The sequence below is a fragment of the Sarcophilus harrisii genome, chromosome 3 (genome assembly GCF_902635505.1).
Source record: "Sarcophilus harrisii chromosome 3, mSarHar1.11, whole genome shotgun sequence".
Taxonomy (NCBI): domain Eukaryota; kingdom Metazoa; phylum Chordata; class Mammalia; order Dasyuromorphia; family Dasyuridae; genus Sarcophilus; species Sarcophilus harrisii.
Window position 1 is genome coordinate 157,696,895 of NC_045428.1, and position 12,691 is coordinate 157,709,585.

The following is a 12,691-nucleotide window of genomic DNA, read 5'->3' on the forward strand; positions in this document are numbered from 1 at the left end:
TCTGATCCAATGAAATGGGCTGCTTTGAGACCTTCATCAATAGAAAACATTCAAAGACAGACTTAAACTTTTATTGTAAAGGACATTCTTTGCTTTGAGTTGTAGTTGGACTATCAAACAACCAACATGTACTTATTGGGCACTTATTAGCAACTAAATACTTTTTTATATCCAAGGAACAAAACCCAAAAAGAAACATTCCCTGGCCTCAAGGAGCTTACTCAAGAGAAGCAACATGTATACATAGAAGAACATTCAAGGGAGAAGGACCTCCTATTTATAAAAGGGCTTTGAGCATGACAGATTTGGTTTCCAATCTGCTCATTTTCTCATCATCACATATGGTATACTGACAGCTGAAAGCAACTCTAGTCATCATTACAGTTGGGCGGCTGACAGTTGACAGATGTCAGTTAGAAAAGCCTCTCATACACACTGCCTACAAGTTACTAGGCACCCATGAAGGTGGGGGACATGAACCCAGCCAACAGATGGTTTTGGTTGACTGGATTAGACACTAATTAAACGTTTTGGCTGGAAACCTCCTCCTCATGATGGCAGAACAGACTGGTTGAGTTTTCTATTAAGAAATTGTCATCTACACCCATATGCATTAGGCTCATTCCTTCCCAATCTGTACTTTCACTGTCATCCAGATAAATGACAAGAATTAATAAATGTTGAATTAGCTGAGAGATTCTGATCAGGCTGTCTGCCTATGATGTAAAGATGTGTTGGGTACAGAGAATTTGGGTTCTCAGGTGAATTGAAGATTTTCTAAGATTTTATTTTTCTGAAAATTTCATACATTATCAATTCTAAATTGGGACTGGATGCTCTTATAAATGGAGAGCCAATGAGCAGCATAACAACATGATATCTTTAGAGTCTATAAAACTTCACAATTTTATTAAATATAGTAAATTATAAATAGGAATTATTCTGAGAGAACATTCCTTTTCTTAAAAAAAATTAAAAATAATAATTTTGGAGAAGACAGTTGTCCTTTACAGTTTTCTGTGCTGACTTGCTAATATTTATATTTCAAAGAAATTGTTTTCCTTCACAACTGGGATTCTCTTTCCATTTATTTGTATAATGAAGTCACAACTTGTATTTTTGCCATGAGCATGATACTGCAAATTCAGTCCCAAAAATTCATTGCGGAAAAAAAAAGTTGAAATGACATCAGAAGGAAAGTGTGCTGTTATCTAGTAGGTTAAACATACTTCTGAGAGTTCCAGCTCCCTCCTTTTCCTCATTTCTGTAACACATATTTAGTATTTTCCTTTTGGCAGACCTGTCTGTTTTCCCAATTTGAAAGCTCTTTATAATCCCATTTGTATACCTAATGGGAGAATGTGATGCATAATTAATTAAGGCAGTAAAACACTTTGACATCAGAAAAGAAAGGTGCTCTAAAAGGGCAAAGTCTTATTTATTTTGTACTTGATAACTGGGAAAGAAACTAGAAGGGGTGAGGAGTAAATGCCAGAGAATGGCTTTTGGCTACCCTTCAAAATTAAAGGATAACAGTTGAGAAGGAAATTGTAGAAAGAAAAGCTTTTTTCTTAAGGAGGAAAAAAATCCCCTCAAAATCATGGTTACATATTTAGTAAGAAAAGTTAGATGTATTCTGTAAAGCTACCTAGGACCACTATATGGAATACAGTGAAACCTAGATTTGAGTTCAGTATAAGAAACAGCAAGAAAAATTCATTAACAATGAAACTGGCCAACAATGACATGGGCTGCATTACAAGAAAGTGAGACCTCCCTCACTCAGAAGTATTCAAAACTAAACTGATTAAAGCCCCTTTGGGATAGTATAGAAGGAATATCTGCTTTTTATTAACATCCAAGTTTGACTAGATAGCACAGTAGATATGTGTTAGATCTGGATTCTGGAAGATGAGTCTTCCTGAGTTCAAATCGGTTCTCAGACACTAGCTGTGGGACCCTGGGCAAGTCATTTAATCCTGTTTGTCTTAGTTTGCTCATCTGTAAAATGACCTGGAGAAGGAAATGGCAAACCACTTCAGAATCTTTGCTAAGAGAACTCCAAATGAGGTTATGAAGTTAAATATGTCTGAACAACACTCAAATATTTTTCAAGTCCTAGGGACACAAAGTGTGTGTGTGTGTGTGTGTGTGTGTGTGTGTGTGTGTGTGTGTGTGTGTTGGGGGGAGGAGTGGGGGAAAATCTTCACCTTCAAAGAGCTTTTATTCTATTAGTGAAAACAACGTGTATACATGCAGAAGATACAAAAAAGCTTTAAAGTAAAAAGAATGTATATGATGCAAAATATGAGAAGGAAAAGGGGAAAAAAGTCATTTAGGTACTGGCACTTGAATTGTCTTTAATGTTTTTGAGGTCAAGTCAAATTAAGTCCACAAGCATTTATTAAGCACCTATTATATACTAAGTACTGTATTAAGCCTGAGGATACAAGAAAAGGCAAAAACAGTACCCATCCTCAAAGAACTCTGGATGTCATGGGGAAGACAACATGCAAATATAGCTTGTTTACAAACAAGATAGATATAAAATAACTTCAAAATAGTCTCAGAAAGATGGCATTAACATTAAAGTTTGTTTCAAATAACATTCTATTATTCTGTGAGAATGAATCTGCATACAAACAAGATTGCAAATTTGAATTTTTTTATCCATAATTTTCATTGAAGAAATAAAAGTCTGATTATTATGGGGTACCAAATGATTGTTAGCAGTTAGATATGTACTGCCTCTCAACTAGCATTTATGCCTTCAAGTTAAAGTGACAAAAACAGCTTTTATATATATATTTTTAAAAGCAATACATCAACAAAGAGACACTTCCAGAATGGCATTATTTTTCCCCTGTGATCTGTAACATACCTTGATGAATCTTCACAGAATTACCATAAAGACTGGAGGCTACACCTCTCACATTTTCCATTCACCCACAGTTCATTGATCACTGACATGACAGACCTTAATAGCTCCCAAGTGTCATTACAATGTGTGGTCAAGATGTGTATTATGGAGCTTTTAATACATGGATCATTGACACCATGGGAAGGAACGCTTCTTCATAGACTACATTCGATCAAACCAGACTGTATGATCAGTGACTGTTAATATGTGGATTATTGCCACAATTGCTCATAATGTTTCCTTTTGGGCTACTTCAATGTGTGATATTAAAGCTTATTCAAGGACTTCTAACCTGTGGGTTCGTGAAATAGACCTTGATTTTACTCATGGGAATTTATTAAACTATCTACATTCTTACTGTAATGTAATCATATTTTGTATAATCCACACACAATATTAGAGAACTTGTTCTTAGCAAAGGATTACATTAAAAAAATTTGGATAAATTGTTTTTTTTATAAACTTCAGTTTTGTGGATTTCTTTTTATCTCATCTGTGTTTTTATTTTATCTGTACACACCCACAAAATCAATTTATAAAAAGGCAAATTATTTCTAAATTTGCTAAATATTTCATTTCATAACATTAGTAGTATATGGCAGCTATTATATTATAATCTTCAGGTATGGGTTTTTTTTTTTTAGTGAAATTTCAAATTAATCATTTTTAAAAACATTTCCCCCTTGAAAAGAAAGATTATATATATATATATATATATATATATATAATTTTCACACACATTGATGTGTATATATACACATATGCATATGCATATATACATATACATGTATATATGTATCCTTATGTATGTATATATATATATATGTATCCAGAATCAAAAACATAATTTTGCTTTTTCTTTATATTTAAATTATGGAAGAAAGGAATGAAGAAATAAAGGAAGAGAGGGAAGAATGAAGGGAGGAAGGAAAAGAAAGGAGAGGAGAGAAGAAGAGAGGACAGGGGAGAAGAGGAAATGAGAAAAGAAAAAAGGAGAGGGAAAAGGTAAGGAAAGAGGAAAGGAAAGGAAACAAGTAAGTGTTTATTAATTTACCATAATGTGTCAAACACTATACTATATTTTACAAATCTAGATACTGTAGCTCCTTTGAAATGTCTAAACTCTGAAATGATCAGTTCAGGAAAAGTTGTCAAGTAAGAATTGGCACAGTCCAAAACTCTTATTATATTCAAGGAGAAAAGATTCTGCTCAAATGTCACATTTTCAAGAATTTTTCTCCTTATGGAAGAAAATGTAATCTAACAGCTTAGGAAAACCTGACTTTGAATCTCATTTAAGTTACTTACTACCTATGTGACTTCAGACAAGTAAGTTATTTTTTCTCAGTCTTAGTTTCTTCATCTATAAAATGGAGATAATACTAGTACCTACCATATAGAGTTGTTCTGAAAATCAAATTATATGCATTATACATTACATATGTAAAGCACTTTAGAATCCTAAGATATTATATAAATATTAGCTATTATAGAAACAATTCTTGGACAAACCTTTTCAGTTTTCTTTTAGCCACATAAGCATGTCAAATTCTGTGGTAAGTTTAGATATTGGCTTAAGAATATATGAATATTTAAAATAAAAAGCAAATAAGTTTGTTAAAGAAAAGGGGCAAAATGAATAGGCCTGAAGTTTGTATGATGTCATTTGCTGATTACCGTTGTGATTGTTTTCCTTAATGGTATGACTCCAACATACATAACAACTAGAATCAATATGTAGATGGCATTGAGCTATTGTAGCCTTAACTTTAACTTATCCATGATATTCATGAATATTAAAAATAAGGCTTTTTGTCCAGTAACAAGAGTTACAAAGAGAAATTCCATTTAAAATAATTGTAGATAATATAAAATATTTGGGAGTCTTCTTGCCAAGGCAAAGTCAGGAACTATATGAACACAATTCCAAAACAGTAAAAGTCAGATCTAATCAATTGGAAAAATATCAAGTGCTCATGGGTAGGCTGAGCTAATATAATAAAAATGACAATACTACCTAAATTAATCTATTTATTCCGTGCCATACCAACCAAACTCCCAAGAAATTATTTTACAGAGCTAGGAAAAATAATAAAAAAGTTATCTGGAAGAACAAAAAGTCAAGAATTTCAAGGGAATTAGTAGGAAAAAAATTACAAATGGAAGTGCCTAAGTGTACCAGACCTAAAATTATATTGAAAAGCAGTCGTCATCAAAACTATTTGGTATTGGCTAAGCAATAGAGTAGTCAATCAGTGGAATAGGTTAGCTTCACAGGACAAAATATCAATGACTAGTAATCTAGTGTTTGACACACCCAAAGACCCCAGCTTTGGGGATAAGAACTCACTATTTGACAAAAAACTTCTGGGAAAATTGGAATGAATATGGCAGAAGCTAGGCATTGGCCCACATCTAACACTCTATACCAAAATAAGATCAAAATGGGTTCATGGTTAGACATATAGAATGATATTAGAAGCAAATTAGAAGAACAAAGGATAGTTTACCTCTGAGGTCTATGAAGAAAGAAGGAATTTGTAGCCATAAAAGAATTAAAGTACATTATTAAATAAAAAGTGGATAATTTTGATTATATTAATTTTTTAAAAAAATTATGCAAACAAAACCAATGCAGAAAAGATTAGAAGGGGGAGCAATAAATTGGGAAAAAATTTTACATTCAAGGGTTCTTATAAAAGCCTCATTTCAAAAATAGAGAGAGAACTTGTAATATCTGGATCTGCTCACTGGAGGATTTTTGTACCCCCAACCCCCACCCCCGAAATTTGATCATGGGTGCTGAGTGAATGGATGGAACTCACGTGGATGGTCAAACATGGAGTTCATTTATTTCAAATTCTCTGAATCTTATATACCCTAATATCCTTACATAATCATAGCATACTGTGCATGTGCTAACTATACATTGCACATGCAGGACAACATAAACAGCTTGCCATTGTGTGCAGATGTCTCTTTGCCACTTAGTATAACTCTGCTTTAATTACAACACAGGTTGTTATGCCCCCTGACTTCTCAGAAAGGCTGAGATACCCCTGGGGGGATGGGAAGCCAAACACATTAGCAGGTTTTCTGGCTGGGTTGGAGGGTCTTATACCTCACCCAGAGTTCTCCAATTATCTGTGACCCTCTATAAGAACTGACTCAAATTTATAAGAATTCAACTCATTCTCCAATTGATAAATGGTCAAAGGATATGAACAGACAATTTTCAGATGAAGAAATTAAAACCATTTCTAGTCATGTAAATAAATGCTGAAAATCACTATTGATTAGAGAAATTCAAATTAAGACAACTCTGAGGTACACTACACACTTCTCAGACTGGCTAAGATGACAGGAAAAGATGATGATGAATGTTGGAGGGAATGTTGAAAAGTTGGGACACTAACATATTATTGGTGGAGTTGTGAACTGATTCGACCATTCTGGAGAGCAATTTAGAACTATGTCCAAAAGGCTATCAAACTGTGCATACTTTTTGATCTAGCAGTGTCTTTACTGGGTTTGTATCCCAAAGAAATCATAAAGGAGGGAAAGGGACCCACATGTTCAAAAATGTTTGTGGCAGCCCTTTTCATGGTGGCAAGAAACTAGAAACTGAATGGATGCCCATCAGTTGGAGAATTGCTGAATAAGTTATGGTATATGAATGGTATGGAATATTATTGTTCTATAAGAAATGATCAGATGATGATTCCAGAGAGGCCTGGAGAGACTTACTTGAACTGAGGTTAAGTGAAATGAGCAGAACCAGGAGATTATTATACATGGCAACAGCAAAATTATATGATAGTGATCAATTCTGATTGGACATGGTTCTCTTCAACAATGAGATGATTCCAGTTCCAATTGTCTTGTGATGAAGAGAATCATCCACACCCAGAGAGTGGACTGTGGGAACTGAGTGAGGATTACAAAATAGCATTTTCACTCTATATGGCAGAATCAAAGGAAAGGTTAGCACCCTCGTTGTACTATTAGGAGAGGAAGGATCACATGTAGATAAGTCTAATTTTATTATTTCTCTATGCAAAAGATTAGCTGTTCCCTATTGCCTCCAGGATCAAATATAAAACATTCTGTTTAACTTTAAAGTCTAAAAAATCTTGGTCTCTTCCTACCTACCTTTCCAATCTCCTGACACCTTGCTATATTCTCCATATACTCAGGAAACCAATGATTCTAGCCTCCTTGCTATTCATGTCACATGACACTCTATCTTTCCCCTTTCAACATTTTCATTGATTTCCCCCACACCTGTTTTCAACTTCCTCATCTCTACTTCATGGCTTTTCTGTCTTCATTTAGTCTCAGATAAAACCCTACCTTTTTATTTATTTATTTATTTATTTTGCCACAAGCAATGCCTTTCCTCTTAGTTTATCTTTGATTTAATCTGGATATACTGTGCTTAAACATAGTTGTTTATATATTTCCATTAAACTGAATTACTTAAAGGCAGGGGCTATTTGCCTTTCTTTATCTCCCTAGCATGTAACATGGTCCCTGGCACAGAGTGGTCATTTAATAAATGCTTGTTGGTTTTTTAGTTCTTTACTTGATTCTGAAACTATTTTCTTTCTTTTTTTCTTTATTAAAGCTTTTTATTTTTCAAAACATATGTGTGGACAATTCTTGAATATTAACTCTTGCAACTCTTGTGTTCCAATTTCCCCCCCTTTTCCCACATCCTCCCCTGGATGGCAAGTAGTCCCATATTTGTTAAACATGGTAGAAATATATGTTAATCCAATATATGCATACATATTTATACAATTATCATGCTGCACAAGAAAAATCAAATCATACCAATTTTTAAAAAAGAGAGAAGCAAAATAAAATGCAAGCAAACAACAACAAAAAGAGTGAAAATGCTATATGAACCCCACTCAGTTCCCACAATCCTCTCTTTGGATGTAGATGGCTCTCTTCATCATTAAACAATTGGAATTGGCTTGAATCATCTCCTTGTTGAAGAGATCCACATCCATCAGAATTGATCATCATATAATCTTCTTGTTGTGTATAATAATCTCCTGGTTCTGCTCATTTCACTTAGCATTAATTCATTTAAGTCTCTCCAGGCCTCTCTGAAATCATCCATATTCCATAACAATATTATTCCATAACATTTATATGCCGTAACTTATTCAGCTATTCTCCAACTGATGAGCATCCATTCAGTTTCCAGTTTTTTGCCCTTACCAAAAAGGGCTGCCACAAACATTTTTGCACATGTGGGTCTCTTTCCTTTCTTTAAGATCTCTTTGGGATTAAGCCCATTAGTAACTGCTGGATCAAAGGGTATGCACAGTTTGATAACTTTTTGAGCATAGTTCCAAATTGCTCTCCAGAATGGTTGGATTCATTCACAATTCCATCAACAATGTATTAGTGTCCCAGTTTTCCCACATCCCCTCCCACATTCGTCATTATCTTTTCCTGTCATCTTAGCCAACATGAGAGGTGTATAGTGGTACCTCAGAGTTGTCTTAATTTGCATTTCTCTGATCAATAGTTATTTGGAGCACCTTTTTCATATGACTAGAAATAGTTTCAATTTCTTTATCTGAAAATTATCTGTTCATAGCCTTTGACCATTTATCATTTGGAAAATGGCTTGAATTCTAATAAATTTGAGTCAATTCTCTATATATTTTAGAAATAAGGCCTTTATTAGAACCTTTGAATGTAAAAATGTTTCCCCAATTTGTTGCCTCTCTTCTACTCTTGTCTGCATTAGTTTTGTGTGTACAAAAACTTTTAAACTTAATATAATCAAAATTATCTATTTTGTGATCAATAATGATCTCCAGTTCTTCTCTGGTCACAAATTCCTTCCTCTTCCATAGATCTGATAGGTAAACTATCCTATGTTCTTCTAATTTATTTATAATATCATTCTTTATGTTTAGATCATGGACCCATTTCAATCTTATCTTGATATTGATGTTAGGTGTGGCTCAGTGCCTAGCTTCTGCCATGCTAGTTTCCAGTTTTCCCAGCAGTTTTTGTCAAATAGTGAATTCTTATCCCAAAAGCTAGGGGGGAGGAGGATTTGTCCAACACTAAATTAGTATAGTCATTGACTATTTTGTCCTGTGGGACCTAACCTATCCCATTGAACAACTACTCTATTTCTTAGCCAGTACCAAATGGTTTTGATGACTGCTATAAACTATAAACTATATAAAACTAAAAGGAGTTTTAGATCTGACACAGCTAGGCCACCTACATTTGCATTTTTTTTTATTAAATCCCTTGAAAATCTTGACCTTTTGTTTTTCCGAATGTATTTTGTTGTTATTTTTTCTGTTAGTAAAATAGTATCTTGGGAGTTTGATTGGTATAGCATTTAATAAATAAATTAGTTTAGGTAGTGTTGTCATCTTTATTATATTCATTTGACCTATCCAAGAGCACTTGATAATTTTCCAATTGTTTAGATCTGACTTTATTTGTGTAAAATGTTTTGTAGTTTTACTCATATAGTTCATGATTTTTCCTTGGCAGATAGATTCCCAAATATTTTGTACTATCAACAGTTATTTTAAATGGAATTTCTCTTTGTACCTCTTGCTGTTGGATTTTGTTAGTGATGTATAAAAATGCTAATGATTTATGTGGATTTATTTTGTATCCTGCAACTTTGCTAAAATTATAGATTATTTCTAATAGTTTTTAGTTGATTCTCGAGGGTTCTTTAAGTATACCATCATATCATTTGCAAAGAGTGATAATTTCCTCATTAACTACTCTAATTCCTTTTATCTCTTTTTCTTCTCTTATTGACAAAGCTAGCATTTCTAATATAATACTGAATAGTAATGATGATAGTGGGCAAACTTGTTTCATCCCTGATCTTACTGGAAATGGTTCTAGTTTATCCCCATTACATATGATTGTTGCTGATGGTTTTAAATAGATGTTACTAATTATTTTAAAGAAAAGTCAATTTATTCCTATACTCTCTAGTGTTTTTAATAGGAATGGATGTTGGATTTTATCAATGCTTTGAAACTATTTTCTAATAGATAAATAAATAATAATAAAAAAATAGAAACTGGTGAGTTCCAAAAAATAAGGACAAATTATCAACAATCATGTAAATAATCTCTAAATTACCAATATTAAGAAAAATTGTAACAATTCTGAGGTTTACCTTCATACTCATTGGATTTGCAAAAGTTATAAAAAAGGAAAATCATAATTGTTGGAGAAATTGTAAAAGGACAATCACAAATGTATTCCAACTACCACTCTAAAACTCACCAAAATGGATATATTCTTTGACAGTTATAAAACTATTAAGAATGTATATCACAGAGGTACAAAAGAATATTTAATTTTACTTTTTTGTAGCAAAGGATCAAAAACAATGTAAATAAAACAATAATTTATGCATGACTACAATAATGTAAAAGAAAACAATTTTTTTATTATTATTATAATAACTTTTTATTGAAGAACCCATGCCAGGATAACTTTTTACAACATTATCCCTTGCACTCACTTCTATTCCGATTTTTCCCCTTTCTCCCTCCACCCCCTCCCCTAGATGGCAAGCAGTCCTATATATGCTGAATATATTGCAGTATATCCTAGATACAATATATGTGTGCAGAACCAAACATTCTCTTGTTGCACAGGGAGAATTGGATTCAGAAGGTAAAAATAACCTGGGAAGAAAAACAAATATGCCAACAGTTTACATTCATTTCCCAGTGTTCTTTCTTTGGGTATAGCTGCTTCTGTCCATCATTGATCAATTGAAACTGAATTAGGTCTCTTTGTCAAAGAAATCCACTTCCATCAGAATACATCTTCATACAGTATCGTTGTTGAAATATATAATGATCTCCTGGTTCTGCTCATTTCACTTAGCATCAGTTCATGTAAGTCTCTCCAAGCCTTTCTGTATTCATCCTGCTGGTCATTTCTTACAGAACAATAATATTCCATAACATTCATAGACCACAATTTACCCAACCATTCTCCAATTGAAGGGCATCCATTCATTTTCCAGTTTCTAGCCACTACAAACAGGGTTGCCACAAACATTTTGGCACATACAGGTCCCTTTCCCTTCTTTAGTATCTCCTTGGGGTATAAGCACAGTAGTAGCACTGCTGGGTCAAAGGGTATGCACAGTTTGATAACTTTTTGGGCATAATTCCAGATTGCTTTCCAGAATGGTTGGATTCATTCACAACGTCAACAATGCATCAGTGTCCCAGTTTTCCCACATCCCCTCCAACATTCGTCGTTATTTTTTCCTGTCATCTTAGCCAATCTGACAGGTGTATAGTGGTATCTCAGAGTTGTCTTAATTTGCATTTCTCCGATTAATAGTGATTTGGAACACTCTTTCATATGAGTGGTAATAGTTTCAATTTCATCATCTGAAAATTGTCTGTTCATATCCTTTGACCATTTATCAATTGGAGAATGACTTGGAAAAGAAAACAGTGTTGAAAGACTTAAAATGTCAGCTCAAAAGTATAAATAACTATTACTACAGAAGAACCATTCTTTTTACCATTTGGCAGAAATAATACATATCACTACTTCTGTTTTCAGCAGTATAGATGGTATAGCATTTGGCATCAGATCTATTCACCTAATCAATGACCTCTGGTTACCTCTGTCTTTTCCACCTATCCCTGCCCCCTGTAATTCCTTTCCTCTTTTCCTAGAGTGACTTTTTTGATATCCTCCCTTCAGCAATCTCAGTCATGTTTCTCCTTGAATGCCCTTTTCCATCCTTTACTTCAACTTCTATTTTATAGTATTAACTCTAGCTTTACAGCACTGGAAAGGCTTCAGGTTTGCAGCAAGCATACTTGGTGTCATACTTCCAATTGATTAGCCTGACTAAATGTAGAAAGACCAAATGACAAATGTTCCAGTCAAAGTAACTTGGGGAAAAAAAGTCTCTCCTTAGGAGTAAAGGGGGGTAGGATCAACATGCATGAAGGGAGCACCCTCATTTGGAAAAAAAAATCATTGACTTTTGAAGAGTTGTCCCATCTATTCTGTACCATTTTACTGTTTGAAAGAAAATACTTTATAAAAGCTGTGAAATATTTAAGAAATGGGAGCTTGTGAAAAACCCTTGCCTTGGGACCCTCTTCTTTTCATTAATGAATTCCTCAACAGGACCAACATTTTAGAAAGACCCCAGATATGCTTCTGTCATTCATTCCTGAACTCTCTCTTTATGGAATTATCCTTTTTCTGCTTAATTGCTTGAATATTATCTTTCTCCCCTTAATTTTAAGTCTCCTTATGTTGCTTGCTAATATTTATTGTATTCTCAAGGTTTAGTGCCATTCCTGACACATATTAAATGTTTAATTCCATCCCCACTCCCATCTTTGTGTCTGTCTCTCTCCCTCCCTCAACACCACAATGAGATTGATATAAAGTTGTAAAGATAGAGTGGCCCAGATTTTACCAGGAAAAGTGTGTCAAAGAAGTTAATTTTTATTCAGTAGGCAAAAAGGAGTTCTTGGAAATTTTTGAACAGAGGAGTGATAGGACCATATCTATACATAAGAAAGATTATCATAAACTAGTATTTATAACTATGGGGATAGAGACAAGGGAATGGATATGATCACTATGGTGAATGTCAAGTTTATAGGAAGTGGTAACTGATTATGAGAAGAAAGAATTAAAGATAACTCCAAGTTTCCCATCAAGAGAAATGATGAATAATAGTGGCACAGACAAAAAAGATGA